The sequence below is a fragment of the Lithobates pipiens genome, unplaced genomic scaffold (genome assembly GCF_037356315.1).
Source record: "Lithobates pipiens isolate NorthernLeopardFrog02 unplaced genomic scaffold, aLitPip1_a1.2 Scaffold_22, whole genome shotgun sequence".
Lineage (NCBI taxonomy): Eukaryota > Metazoa > Chordata > Amphibia > Anura > Ranidae > Lithobates > Lithobates pipiens.
Window position 1 is genome coordinate 285,947,186 of NW_027507784.1, and position 14,202 is coordinate 285,961,387.

Consider the following 14,202-nt stretch of genomic DNA (forward strand, 5'->3'; position numbering starts at 1 on the left):
TCACCAACTTTCACTTCTCTGCTCTTTACCGCCACCCTTTGGGCAACTTCTGCTATTGTTGGCTGATGTTTAACATTGGTTCTGAGAATGCGTGTTTATACTGTGGACTTTAGTCCAATGGACTTGTGTGCACTCGATCGGATTAATCTCCATCGGACATTTGTTGTTGAAAAGTTTGAGAGCATGCACAGGGAACATTTATCCATTGAAAAAGCAACAACAATTGTCCGATGGACCATACAGACGGTCGGAATTGTCCGATAAAACAGGTCTGCCGGACCGTTGTTGTCAAAAAATCTGATCGTGTGTATGGGCCTTAACACTGCCAAAAAAAAGTTATAGTAATCATTGGTAAAACATCACAGAATTTTTATCTCGTTGCTCAGGTCATTGGATCACTGCTTTTCTCAGATGTTTGCACAGGACATGAAGTCAAAGGCATTCATGCATTAAGAGATTCGTCTTTTGTAAGATACATTTAGCCCTTAAATGCAATCCAAGAAGCTGGGGCTGCAGTCTTTCTTGTTGCAACAGTGAGACTTTGTAGCAATGACAACAGATAACAGTCCATATTCCCATCGCACACATTCCTGGAATGTGCTCTTAAAAGAACTGGGTGCTGCAGCAACCACCAGCTGGATACTGGCACATGCACAACACAATACATACTCGCCTGCACATCACGGATCTTCAATTAGGTCCAAATATTTTTTTAATGAAGAAAGATTACATCACAAACAGGGTAGTGCAACGTTTTGGGAGCCGTGACCGACTGTTTCGTCAGCCATATGAATTACAAAAAAAACGCCTTTGTGGTGACTCCCACCCTTGTATTTTCTTTTTATAATTCCTGGAGTTCAGGTTTAAGTACGTCCCAGAAACCACCGTCATTGCACGTCGGTGCTTTGACGTAGAATACCGTTGTTATGGCAGCAGGTTTTTCTTCAACGGTGGGCTGTCCGCTTTCAGATAAAAGTGGTCTCTGTACCCCCTCCCACCACGCTCCAGTTGTCTCTGCCACTTACTGGACCCGCCGGTAGCAGCAGAGACAATCCGATCCTATCCCCTCAGTAGCATGGAGCCAAGTGAGGGAATGATGGCCCCCACTCAGCTCCATAACATTGGATGACAGAAGTGACGTCAAACGTCACCACCGACCAATGGTCTTAAAGGGGAATTTATACATTTATTTATTTTTATTTTTTATTGCATTTAAGTGTAAATGTGAGATCTGAGGTCTTTTTGACCACAGATCTCACATTCAAGAGCTCCTGCCATGCTTTTTACATTTCTTGTAATAGGTATTAAAGTGACCTAAAAATTGTTTTTAAAAGGACAGTGTAAAAAAAAAAAAAGTAAAATAAGACTTTTTTTTTAAAGCGCCCTGTCCCGCCGAGCTCGCTCGCAGAAGCGAATGCATATATAAGTGGCGCCCGCATATGAAAACGGTGTTCAAACCACACATGTGAGGTATCACCGCGATCGTTAAAGTGAGTGCAATAATTTTAGCAAAAGACCTCGGTAACCTAAAACTGGTAACCTGAAGACATTATTAAACATTACCTATGGGGATTTTTAAGGGTCAAACTTTGTCGTAATTCCACGAGCGCGTACAATTTTGAAGCATGACATGTTGGGTATCAATTTACTCGGCATAACATTATTGTTCACAATATAAAATAAATTGGGCTAACTTTACTGTTGTCTTATTTTTTAATTAAAAATTGTGTATTGTTTCCCCAAAAAATTTGCTTGTAAGACCGCTGCGCAAATACAGTGTGACATAAAGTATTGCAACCACCACCATTTCACCATTTTATTCTCTATAGTGTCTGGAAAAAAAATATATAATAATAATGTTTGGGGATTCTAAGTTTTTTTTTTTTTTTTGCAAACAAAAACTGATTTTAACTTGTAAACACCAAGTGTAAAAAATAGGCTTGGTCCTAGAAAGTGTAAGCCCATTCACTAAAATCACATTGCTTGTTAATCTAGGGTAGTGGTCTCTAAACTGCAGGCCGGGGGCCGGATGCGACCCTTTGCTTGCATTAAGCCAGCCCTTGGGGCAATATTCCTCTAACACCAATGATAGGGCACAATTTTGTCCATTGACACCAACGATGGGACACAGTTCCCCCCAGTGTCACCATTGATGGGGCATGATATTTCACACCAAATTACACCAATGATGGGGTACAATTCCTTCTAGTGACACCATTGATGGGACATGATTCTTCACATCAAATTACACCAATGATAGGGTACAATTCCTCTCACTGACACCAAAGATGGGGCATTGTTTACTCCTACTTATGCCAGGACATTTCTACTTCCAATTGCCACAGTCCGGTCCCTCTAAAGTCTGAAGGACAGCAAACTGACCCTTTGTTTAGAACGTTTAACTACTTCAATACAGGGCACTTTCACCCCTTTCCTTCCCAGACCATTTTTCAGCTTTCAGCACTCTCACACACCCAAATGAAATTTTTATTTTGTTTGCACAAATAGAGCTTTATTTTGGTGGTATTTATTCATGACTCCGTTTAATTTTTTTTTGCGATATACTGCAAGCGAAAAAAGAGCAGAAATTTGGAAAAAAAACTATATTTTTTCTTTATATTTTAAAAGAAATCCAATAAAATCGAATTTTGTCATAAATTTATACCAAAATGCATTCTGCTACATTTTTTTGGTAAAAAAAATTCCGTTAAGTGTATAATAATTGGTTTGTCTGATCACAGACATATGTACACAAACGATCATGTACAGATGTGTGCAGGTGATCACGGACATATGTATGCAGATAATCATTGGGACATGTGATTTTAGTGGGACATATGTGGGGGACAGGTGTTTTTATTATTTGGGGACTTGTGTTTTGGGGACATGTATGTTTTGGGGACATTGTGTGGGAACATGTGTGTTTACATGTATTTACACTAGGTTGGTGATCAGTGAGTAAAAAGGTGTTAAAAGCAGCTCATACTCACTGATCACCAGCCGGCTACAGCGATCTGTTCCTAGCAACCGGCTCTGTGTTTACATCACATGACGGCTGTGATTGGACACGGCCGTCATGTGATCAGGAGGGCCAATCACAGAGCCCACCTGCCGATCAGAGATGCACCGTGTCCTGTGACACAAGCGCATCTGGATCGCGCCGCTGCGTGGGCACACACACACGCGATCCCCCTTCTTCTGAAGGACGTTCCTGAACGTCCACTCAGAGGGAGAGAGCACCCGCCCGGTCGTATATGTACATTGGCCGGGTGGGAAGTGGTTAAAGGCCCCTTATTTAGGAGATAGAGGGAAATGCTGTAATTTGTACCTTATCCGTTGTTCCTCCAGAGACCAGCACTCTTCTCTACAGTGTTCTGGGTTATGTGAAATCATTTGAAATCTCATATATATAAATAGCCAATGCAGTTGGGAGGCAACTATCCCCTGTTCATGGGACTGCAACCGAAATGTTTTGGCAATTTTTAATTACTGTTTTTTATCAACAATTAAAATTATCTTGGATTATTTTATCCAATTTTGGTCTGGTGCTCCTTTCTGTATTTCTATGACTAGAGTTTTTGTTGGGTGCCCATTGAGAGAAGCCTTGTTGTGAGGGAGCCACTTTGCCAAAGTTATTGAGCTTATTTGAAGTATTCCTTCCTCTGATTACAATTGCAAGTCTAAAAGTTCCCAGTGCCTCTTGCTGTCCTGTTGTAAAATAAGCAGCAGACAGAAAGTCTAAGCCCTTGTACACACGGTCGGAGATTCCGACAACCAAATCCGTCGTATTTTGTCCGTCGGATTTTGTCAGACGGATTTTGTCCGAAACTGTTGCATACACACGGTCGGACAAAGTTGTCGGAAAATCCGACGTGATGACGTTATTTCGTTACGACGGGACTACGTTCACGCTAGTAGCAAATAGCTTTGGTGTAGGAATTTGATCTGAGCATCCATCGGAATCTCTGACCGTGTGTAAAAGAGCTTAGAGAAAAGGGTGCGGGGAACCGCATGGATTAAGTCTGAGGAGCAGTGAATAAAGTAAGTGTTACACCTTATTCTTTAGTCCTTAGATCTAATAAGCAATTAAACCTTACAGCGCTGGAAAGCCCCAATACAAGGGTATTTGTTTTACTGAGGCCTGGGGTTGGGCTTTATAAGGAACTCAAACACAGGTGTTTACCATAGAAAAAAATAAAGATGTAATCTTTACCAGCCAGGGGAATGCTTGTTACCTACATCAAAAAATGACAGCTGAAATGTGGCATGGAGATCTGGGATCATCCCAAATGTGAAGTCACTTTATAGGACAGAAGCAAGGTGAATTGTGAACTCATGAAGGTTGTCCCTAAAGGACGCTGCCTGAGACAAGATTTTTATCTTTCATATAGCTGCACATTCCAACAGTCAGATTCTGATGGATGCTCTAGGAATTTATGAACTGCCCCGTTTCTATATTTCAGTCCAGGTTTCCCCCAACACTTACAAATACATGCAAATTGCAGCCATGGATTTCAAAGCTTGCCATTATTTGATAAATTGTGTCCTTTGAAACAAATCAATATTGTGCACAAAACTATTACTTTTTTAACTGTAGTGTGAAAAATGCACTTCTCTTGCATTGTGTCATTCATTTCACCTTTCTCCAGAGAGAAGCCAAACTTTTTTTCCCAAGCTAACATTTTTCAGTGAGGTAAAAACAATCCGTTAAAGGATGAAACATGCATGGCGGCTGCCATCTTTTCATAAATAGGTATCTCAAAAGCTTGGAGACTGAACACTGCCCTATAACATCGGACTCAGAAAAACATTTACAAAAATTAGCTTGGAAAATTACAGAGTACTGCTACAAAATTCAGACAAAGTGTGGAGGATCATTAAGGCTGTAGATAGATCTTAAAAGGGGATTTCAGAACAGGAATTCTAATGGGCTCTGCCAATAAAGCAATACATAGAGCTCTGATAATGAGCTAAGTGCAGTAACCCACAACAAGCAATCAGACCATTACAATATGTAGCACATTGTTAGTGTATTTTTAGTTTATATTCATAAGTGTATCTTTAGTTCTCTTTACAACTGACCTCAAACGAAGCAGCTAATTATACATCTGAAATACATACTGTATATGTAAACTGCTTTACTTGCTAAAATATTTGTGATTCTGTTCAGCTTGTAGGTAGGGTGCAGCATGGTGTGGCAGCAATAACACACACAGTCCAAGTGCGATAAAAGAACTTGTGTTGAAATAATGCAAAGACAGTTCAAAATAAACCCAGCAGAAGGATAACCAAACCAGGAACACTTATGCAGCATACACATGATCGAATTGTCCGGCAAACAATCCGCCGGACTTTATAACGAATGGACTTGGCCACACACGGACACTCCGAAAGTCTGGCGATTTCTAACGCGATGACGTACAGCACGTACGACGGGACTAGAAAAAGGAAGTTCAATAGCCAGTAGCCAATAGCTTCCTTCTCGTACTTGCTTCAGAGCATGCGTCATTCTTAGTCCGCCGGACTAGCACACTGACGAATGGATTGTCCACTGAAAGCCAAGTCAAAACTACTTTATAAGTCTACCGGACTTTACGATGAAAAAGTCCGCTGGAGCCCACACACGATCGGTGTACTGTGGTCCAGCGGACCTAGTCCGCCGGACAATTCCATTGTGTGTATGCGGCATTACAGATCCAGCAGCTTGTAGAGAGCAGGTTGCAGCCTAACTGACAGTGCCTCTTAGGAGGGGCAGAGTGCAGTCTGGCAGTCTCATGCCCAAACAGAAAGATTTCCAGAGAAGTTGCGAGCCCTATGCTTTCCTTCCTTATTGGAAACCTTCCCCTGCCACTAGTTCTGTTCCTACCAGGCAGGGTACCTGCCTCGACCCTACCCACTCACAAAATGAATGCCAAGCCTGGGAGCCAGGGCCTTAAATAGGCTCTGCCTGATCCAAGATGGCTGCGAGAGTCACATAGGGTGGCAGCATCTGATTGGATCACTTACCCATGATCCAGAAAACCATAGAGGAACCATGATCCTCTTAACTTCCTCTCCAACTGCATTGTCACTATGGAATAGGACCACCTGCAGTGGAGAAAGTAAACTGCACCTGCCTTTAAGCTACTTTTGTGATTGCTTAGCCAGGAGGGTGACATCACTTTCTCTTTGATTTATTTTTAAAGAAATGCTGCAGCGGTTGAGGGACAGTAGAAATACAGCCAAACCATAAATATAATAAATATGACTAAAAGTAAACTCCAGGCAAGAAAGCAAATACATTTTTGAAATGCACATGTTGATTTGTTACCCCTGCCAAAGTATAAATCTTCAGGATGTTGATTGGATAGTGAAGAAGAGGCACACTTATAAGGGGTCACCCCTAATAGCTGTCTCTGCCTTCTCCTTTTGTCAGCAATCAGCATATTTACTTTCAGGACATGAGCACTGCAGCAGAGCTTCTAGTGCTGGCCCTGCATTTCTCAGTCTGATTATTGCTGGGATTGCAAGAGGTGTATACAAAAAAAGTTACTTATACTAACTGAATTTAAAGCTACGTTTGTCTGTTTTCATGAATACCTAACTGAATTTATTGGTGTTATTTTCTATATGCATAGCATTCAGCTTCAAGGATTTTAAATGGAGATCCTGTCCTTGTCATTACTTTTATGTGTAGATATACATGGGAAATACATTACTGTATTAAAGACAATATTTTAAATTTATATCAATCTATTACCATTTTTCTTTTTAGAACAATTCACAACTACCTACTGTATGTACATTAAGTAGACATTTGATTTAGCATGATACAGCTTAATGGCTAACGTGATAGATTGCAGTACCAGGTTTAAAAGCTAGCGGGCCTCTTCTTTGAGTAATATGAATTGACAGTAGGGCTAGCCTTACACATATCCATTTCTCAAACCATGCTAAACAGCGTGGATGAAATAAACTGCCCTGCCGGCTATTGTTTTCTGTTAGTCGGCACTTGTGGCACTTATGCTGCCAACAATTTTCCAACTGGCTACTTTGGCAAAAAGTCAATTGTTGAGCCAGGTGGTGCCTACAGGCCCATTCATGGCTGAAATTTCTGTCAATTTAGCAAAAGAGTTGGCAAAAATTCTATATATTGTATATTTAGTTTGTCAGCAAATGGTATTACCCTAAGGCCGCGTACACACGCGGGGACTGTCTGCCGAAACTAAGTTCGTCAAACAGTCCGCTCAAACTTTTGAATGAACGAACACGCCCACACACGGCACTTTTTGAGCGGACAAATACGGCAAACTTTGTTCGTCGTACTAAGTCCGCGCAACTTTTGAAATGAACGGACTCGCCCACACACGAGGCAACAGTCCGCTCATTTCGAGCGCGTGTGCAGGTAGGCGGGGCCCGCGACGGAGACATCGCGGGCTCCGCCGCCTGGAATGTACTTAAAGGGGAACCCCAACGCCGAAAAAAATCGGCGTGGGGGTCCCCCCAAAGTCCACAACAAACCCTTGTCCGAGCACGCTACCCGGCCGGCCAGGAAAGGGGGGCGAGCGAGCGTGCCCCCCCTCCCGAGCCGTACCAGGCCGCGTGCCCTCAACATGGGGGGTGCCTTGGGGAAGGGGGGGCCGCGCGCCCCCCCACCCCAAAGCACCTTGTCCCCATGTTGATGAGGACAAGGGCCTCTTCCCGACAACCCTGGCCGTTGGTTGTCGGGGTCTGCGGGCGGGGGGCCTATCGGAATCCGGGAGCCCCCTTTAATAAGGGGGCCCCCGGATACCGGCCCCCCACCCTATGTGAATGAGTATGGGGTACAATGTACCCCTACCCATTCACCTGTAAAATAAAAGTACCCAAAAAAAAAACACAACACACGAGATAAAATATTTTATTGCACAGCTCCAGGGGTCTTCCGTCTTCGGGGGTCTTCTCGCCGGACTCTTCCGCTATCTTCTTGTAGCTCTTTTGCTAGCAGAGGAGTCCGGCTTTCTTCCTCCCCGTCGCCGGCCTCTTCTCCCGACTTCGGGGGTCTTGTTCCCCTCTTCGGTTCTTCTGCCGGGCCACCGCGCCTTCTTATAGCTCTTTTGCAGGCGGTGGCCCGGTCTTCTGTCGCCGCTGTCGCCTTCCGGTCGCCTTCCGTTCTTCTTCTTGTTCTTCTTCTTCTTCTTCTTCTTCTTCTCCAGGAGATGTTGACACATCGCTCTCTCCGGCCGGAATGCCAGAGCCGCGCTGTGCGGCCACTTATATAGTGACAATGGGGCAGTGTCACATGGTATATGTCACATGGGTTGGTCACATGGTGACCCCGCCCCCTTACGATGTCATAGTCCCCATGTGACATCAACCCATGTGACCAACCCATGTGACATATACCATGTGACACTGCCCCATTGTCACTATATAAGTGGCCGCACAGCGCGGCTCTGGCATTCCGGCCAGAGAGAGCGACGTGTCAACATCTCCTGGAGAAGAAGAAGAAGAAGAACAAGAAGAAGAACGGAAGGCGACCGGAAGGCGACAGCGGCGACAGAAGACCGGGCCACCGCCTGCAAAAGAGCTATAAGAAGGCGCGGTGGCCCGGCAGAAGAACCGAAGAGGGGGACAAGACCCCCGAAGTCGGGAGAAGAGGCCGGCGGCGGGGAGGAAGAAAGCTGGACTCCTCCGCTAGCAAAAGAGCTACAAGAAGATAGCGGAGGAGTCCGGCGAGAAGACCCCCGAAGACGGAAGACCCCCGGAGCTGTGCAATAAAATATTTTATCTCGTGTGTTGTGGTTTTTTTTTGGGTACTTTTATTTTACAGGTGAATGGGTAGGTGTACATTGTACCCCATACTCATTCACATAGGGTGGGGGGCGGGTATCCGGGGGCCCCCTTATTAAAGGGGGCTCCCGGATTCCGATAAGCCCCCCGTCCGCAGACCCCGACAACCAACGGCCAGGGTTGTCGGGAAGAGGCCCTTGTCCTCATCAACATGGGGACAAGGTGCTTTGGGGTGGGGGGGCCGCGCGGCCCCCCCTTCCCCAAGGCACCCCCCATGTTGAGGGCACGCGGCCTGGTACGGCTTGGGAGGGGGGGGGCGCGCTCGCTCGCCCCCCTTTCCTGGCCGGCCGGGTAGCGTGCTCGGACAAGGGTCTGTTGTGGACTTTGGGGGGACCCCCACGCCGATTTTTTTCGGCGTTGGGGTTCCCCTTTAAGTCCATACCAGGCGGCGGGGCCCGCGACGTCTCCTTCGCGGGCCCCGCCTACCTGGAGACGCGCTCGAAATGAGCAGACTTTCCTCCGAGCGGGAACAGTTTGCTCATTTCCAAAGTGGCCTACACACGGGCGGACTGTCCGCTCAAACCAAGTTTCAGCGGACAGTTTTTCGGAATTTCCGAAAAACTTTGTTCGTCAAACTGTCCGCTGAAACTGTCCGCTGAAGCCCCACACACGAGCGGACTGTCCGCTGAAACACTGTTCAGCGGACAAAGTTGAGCGAACAGTCCGCCCGTGTGTACGCGGCCTAAGTCTACACTTCTACTTTTGTTGATGGCTAACAAGTATAGCACTCTGCTCCTATGTCCATTGAGATGCATCTTTGCTCCTCCTAAAGCAGAACAAAACCCTCCTCTCCTTTACAACCATGAAAGCTGCCATCTTAGCCTCTGTTTGATCTGCAGTTGCTATGGCGCTGCACATGTGATCAGTTATTACACAAAACATTTGATGGATTGACTGTTCAATTGAGAGCACAAACAACTGTGATAGTTATCATTAACAGCATGCCTTAAATGTAACTGATAAATAGAGGGGTTTCGTTCAACTTTAGCTCCCTGATGACAGAAACCAGTAGAATATGGTGACCAAAACACTATAAGTATATGGCACCAACATCCCTACTATACGTAAATATATGGCACCAGTAGAATGTTTGAAGTAATGATTGGTGGCCAGAGACTCGTGGTGAATAACTAGCTTAAACAAAAAATCAGGCAAAACAAATTGTTTTCATTGTCTGAAAATGGTGAATCGGTCAATTACATTTTAAAGCCTCCTTAATATATGCAAACAGATTTGTGCAGTGTGTAGATAACCATAAAATTCATGAATCACAAATGTCTGGATTCCTGAACTGTGAGCATGTTCATAGATCAGAAGACTCGCATGCAAATATTCAAGCAAAGCAAAAATCAGCAAATCCTGATTCAAAACCATGTGATATAGGCTGTCTAGTCTGGAAACTGGACCATCATTTTTCTATACAGGGCAGGAAAATGATATTTTAATGCTGGCATTATCCTCATTGATTCAAGTGGACTGTGTACTGTAATATCAGATCTACTAGAAAAATAGTTATAGATTTGTGGGTACCATCTGACTGCTGGATGGGTTTTTCTTCTGGCTGTGGTAGTGCATTCATGTAAGCGGGGGGTTTTCCTGCACAAATGGAGGAGGGAGGTTGGGATTCTTCACTTTTCACCCCTCAACAGTTGGGGAGTGGATGGGTACTACATGTTCCAAGGCTACAGTGCACTCCAGACAGTGCACCATACCCATGATGCTTCTACTGCCATGGGCAGGACCTCACTAGGAGTTGTACAATAATAGGAATGATGAATGTAGCCACCCTCTAACAGGAATTTAGATCACATCAATGAAAAAAAAAAGGAATTTGGAGATAAGTGTGAACAATAGAAGGGTCTTTTCTGAGTTAAGAATCCATACTTGAATGGAATTTTCTTTTTTTGAATCACAGTTTAGTCTCACTTTAAGAAGTTCCATAGACATTGCATGTTTGTCCCATGGTCTTCCAATAGGGGTGAAGAGAGAGCAGGCATTTTTCCATTTGATGCTCATGTCAGAAATAAAAACAATATCTGACATGGTTTTCAAATAAAAATGTATCCATATACTTTTTTACTTTCTAAGCAGTTTCTGATGGTGCCATAGGCATAAGACAGTTGCCCAGTCAGACCAAAAACAAGCAGTTTCGGGAATGTACATCTTATGTCTGTGGCCACATCAGTGAAAGATTAATTATTACTTATATGTTTTTTTTTTTCTATCTTAGTGCTCTTGCACATAGCATGATAAGTGGTACTAGTTGACTTCTCCAAAATACTGGTACATTTAGTGGTGAAATGTTTCCCAAATGTATAGTAAAGGATTAGATAGTTGAATACAAGCTAGGTTATTATTTCTGCAAAAATTGTTGACACTATATAAATAACTGTAATAATAATACAACGTTTTTTGGTTCCAAAGGATTTACTATGTAAAGAATGTTATCTCAGGTGACCTTCTGAGGAGCTTCCGAGAAGCAGAGTCATCACAGCCTTAACTGCTCAGTGTGGCTCTATTCCCTGTCATTACCAACCCTTCAGATTGTGCCTGCAAAAGGAGAAAATATAAAGAGTAGGGGAGACAGGACAACAATGGTTACATGGGGGGTCAGGAAGGCATGTATCCTTGCTGGCGGCCCAGGAAGCAATGAACAACCAAATCTGTTTAATACTACATATATTGGACAATAATTGACTATAATGTTCGTAATAAATTTTGGAAATACTTTCTAACCTCCTCTGAACTCAAAACACCACTGTTTACCTTAGAGCTATTACATAGAATTGACTGCAACATGACTATAGCCTAAAATGGCTGCCATAAATGTGGCCAACAAACACAATGTACAGGATCATTTTCTGCTCTGAGGTGAAAAATAGTGCAGGTATGCATGATGACTTTTTTTTAAAAACAAAATGCTGCAAACAGCATAATTTCCTACAGTGTTTCTGCCAAATACTATTATAATATATGCGTTTTGGTTTGCTTCGTTTGCATGTTCATTAGCATTTTGATTATGCACACCTGCATGGAAAGATATATCAAGAGCAACTAGGAGACCTGAGACACAGTTATTAAAGGCTGCTTTGGTGGAGAGGACGGAGGAGCGAGTTAACAAATCAATTCCTTCTTACCCGTATTGCAATGCTTTATAAATCTGTGCATAGCATGGCTTTTCCCTCCATATATCTTGCTAGCAAAATGTACTTGGCATGTCACACAGATATTAAATAACATTTTATCACTGAAATGAGCAACACACTGCTACAAATATATCAACATGTGAGGGGAATATTTCACGTGTGTGCCTCTGGAAAAGGCAGACTTTATAGGTATTCACATTGAGGCAAGAAACATTATGGCTCTTTAATTTACAAACCCCCAAACACTTCCATTTTATTTAGGAGCCACTTGGGTCCATCCATCAAAATACCTTTTTTGTCTCATGCAAGGCTGAGGGAACTTTTTTGATCTTCTGTCAAGCTTTTTTCTGAATGTATAATAGTTATTGGTCCACTGTTTTTAGGACAACCCAACTTTTGGAAGATCTTTCCTTGGGGATTTTTGTCATTGGAGATGTCAACAGCCTTAAAGTAAATTGGTAAAGATCAAGAAATGTACGGCCCATCATCCCACATTTTTGTAGACACACATCGGAGTCTGTATTAACTTTATCACCATTTAATTTTTATTTAGATTGCCTATGACTTTGATATGTAAAAATACAATTACATTCGGGTATGGGGAACAGGTGACTTGTGACCATTTTCCCCATATTGCAGCTCTTGATTCAATAGTGACTATTTGCCAAGCTGTATCGCTATCACATAGGGGTAGATGGATACGCCCAGTATACAGAGCAGAGAGTGTACAGGGTTTTGGAGTCAGTTCAGTTCAGTTTTTTTTCTAGTCAATGGTCCACTAATTTTAGGATAACCCTTTTGGAAGATTTCTACCTAGGATTTTTTGTCTCTGTGAATGTCACCAGGCTTAAAGCAAATCCATTAATTAAGAGAAATTCCTAAGCCACCTTTCCACTGTGTTCCAGACACACACCTGGGCCTGTATTAACTTTATCACCATTTCCTCTGCCATTGCTATGTAAAAAATTTAATTACACCCAGGAATGGGGAGAGGGTGACTTATCTATAATGCAGTACTTAGAGCAGTAGTGACTATTTGCAAAGCAATAGTGCTATTGCATGGGGGTAGAGAATTTATAGGAAAAGGTATTGGAATGGGTTTGTGTTATTCTGGTTTTGACAGTTTAATATAAAAATTTGCAAAGGATCCCCATTCCTTACACCCCCACCCCATGTTTGTGTCTTAGTGTGCTATACACTTTTGGATGGTTGGAATTGGACTGATGGCAGACCATTACAGAAAATATATTCCATAATGGCATGTTGTTCATTGCCTACATAACTGGCCGTTCACTTGATGTTACTACTACAGCTTGCAAAATCATCTTGAATATTTCCAATTTCTTGTTATGCCCTGCTGATATATCCAATTTATGTGTTGTATTCTGTTATTAAAACCATTAAAGAGGAAGTAAAGGCACTTTTTTTTATTAAATGCAACCTGCAAGGCAAAGGCATAATGAGCTAGTATGCATAGCATACTAGCTCATTATGAATAACTTACCTGAGAACGAAGACCCCAAAGCAGTCCTCCTCCTTTATCTTCACCGCTGCCATGTATCCCGGAGTAACTTCCGGGTCTCGCTGCTCCGCCGTGATGACGTCACTCCTGCGCATGCGCACGGGAGCCAACACGAGCGGCATATCGCCGTGATCTGCGGCGTGCCCAGTGCGCCTGCGCGCCGCTGTCTATGGCGTATGCGACATAGACAGCGGTGCCTGTCTTTTTGTAAATATCTCCTAAACTGTGTAGGTTTAGGAGATATTTCTTGGACCTACAGGTAAGCCTTAATCTAGGCTTACCTGTAGGTCAAAGTGGTTTGTAAGGGTTTTCAACCACTTTGAAAAAATAATTTTCTAAATAAATTGGCAAAGGTTACCCCTAAGCTGTTTCAAGCATCACTTGCAATTATCAGGCCTAAAAGGAAGATAACAAGCACTTCTAGTACATAAATACAGCACAAACAAAAATAATAATGCTCTTTTTTTTAATATACTCTAGTAGGGGAAGGGTATAATCCCCAAAAAAATGATAAAGGTACTGATAACCACAATATAAAGTACAGGAGAACTGCTGAAAACTCATCCACTCATTATTCAAGGAAAGTGAGGCTCTTCGGCAAACAGAGCTGCATAAAAAAGAAGGCTGTACCAGAAATGGGGCAGTCAAAAGGGGACATAGTAATCATATAATAAGAAATAAAATGTATTAGTAAAAAAAAAGTGTCATAACAAAAACAATAAA

At 43.1% G+C, this 14,202-nt stretch overlaps 1 protein-coding gene across 5 annotated transcripts in view; it reads left to right on the forward strand.

Annotated features, from left to right (window-relative positions):
• Nucleotides 1-14,202, forward strand: part of ELFN1 (extracellular leucine rich repeat and fibronectin type III domain containing 1) — an 808,405-nt gene that overhangs the window by 761,898 nt on the left and 32,305 nt on the right. The window lies entirely within an intron of this gene.